Below are 1,900 nucleotides of genomic sequence, written 5' to 3'. Positions count from 1 at the left end.
CCAGTCAAAGTACAGAGCTGGGGAACCCAGACCCACCAGCTACATCTGCAAACAACTCCATACCTAAGGCTCAGGGAATAGGGTACAAGAGGGGGCAGATATATTTCAAAAACCTAAAGATTGATTAGTTTTCTATGAGACTGTATCTCTTGACAATGTCAGAAGCTACACCCATAAAATCTTACCAACATGATTGCCCAAGCATGAACTGATTGTCAGACATCAACCAATGCCCTGGAAAGTTGCTCCACAGTTGCTGTATTTTCTTATGGGTTAACAGTTCACTACAAATGTACAATTCTGCTTTGTATAAATATCCAACTCCAATAGCTACATTCAACAACTGAAAGATTTACTCCACACTTGTTGTGCATATTATCTAGCAATTATTGAGCATAGGGCGTCTTCCATGGTTTATGACAATTACTTTATATAATGATTGCATTCTCCAGGTCCTATATTAAACATTTGTGTATACAGTATGTTATTTCTTTCTCAAAACACTTTAATTCATTAATATAATTTTCCATTATGCAAATGAAGGAACTTAGAAATTTAAAAATGCAAATGACTCATTCTGGATAATGAGTTTGATGAATAGGAAAGCTGGAACTTGAACTAAGGTCTTTTGGGTAACAAATGTGATATTCACAATAGTTGATGTGAATCAGGAAACATACAAGCCTAAGCAAATACAACACCCCCCTCATGGAACACAAAATTTTACCAACTGGAAAACAGATGATAGATGCACACTGTGATGCCACATTGGATAAACACCAACCACAGACTGGAGCTACTGGGGGATGCACTTCCTGGATAAAATATGCCAAAGGAAAGAAGGAATTGAGAAGAATATTTTAGGCTAAAAGGAGAGTGGAAGACAGATACAATGCCAAATAGCTCCATAGAGAAACAAGCACTGATGGTTATATCTCATTTTAACTGGAACATATACTATGTGTCAACTTAGAGCTGCAAAGTTGGGCCTTCATCAAGGCTCCATCCAGCATCAAATGTTCCGAAAGGATGGGGTAGCAACAGAGATTGGTGACTTGCACAAATGCCTAGAATAGGAGCTGCAGGGATTATGTTTATACATACTTTTCTAAAGATCTTCACATTTCTATTACTATGCACGATTCATGTGGTGACATCTTTCTGAAATGATAAGTATAATTTGTCCTTTACTACCTCTGGGCTTTCAGCATTAGTAGTCAAACATTTCCAGCTTGTGTCTAAAAAAGAGACAGATATAATAATGTCTTTTTAGATCAAAAGTTAGATAAAAACTAACAAATCTTGGGCCTATGATTTGTAACCTGATAAGCAGGCACTACCAATACAAACCAACCCACTCTCCAATTCCACAGCACCAAAAGGAGAAAATTTGTGTGAACATAATATGGAGTTTGATATTTGGGACCAAGCTTTTTTAAACTCCCACAACATTAGTCCTGCTAATATAATCAATGAAAGGGAGATGATTAACAAGGAAAAGTGCAGTGATTAACCTTATTTCTGAATAAAGAATCGCTGTCAATTCTTCCATAGTGAGACAAAGTCCTTTGGTACTGTACACCTCATAAGGGAGAACACACAGTCATTACAAGGTTTTTGGCAGAATAAGATAAAAGATTCTATACCTAAACATAAACAATCTAAGGAAAATGGGGACTCACACTTCTGAGTAGCATCAATATGCCCTTATGATGTCACTTTTAGAGGCTGGATAAAACAAGAGACAGAAGGAACATACGCTCTTCCGGTCTGACCAGCACCAGGGTAGCTAAGGCACAGGGTCGGCTGACACTCGCCAGCTACCCACAACACCCACCACAGGATCTTAAGACTTCTGGTGAGTGGAACACAGCTTCTGCTCCAATCCAATTGCGCACGA

This window comes from Mus caroli, chromosome 1 (assembly GCF_900094665.2).
Source record: "Mus caroli chromosome 1, CAROLI_EIJ_v1.1, whole genome shotgun sequence".
Classification (NCBI taxonomy): Eukaryota; Metazoa; Chordata; class Mammalia; order Rodentia; family Muridae; genus Mus; species Mus caroli.
Note: the sequence above shows the minus strand (reverse complement) of the source record.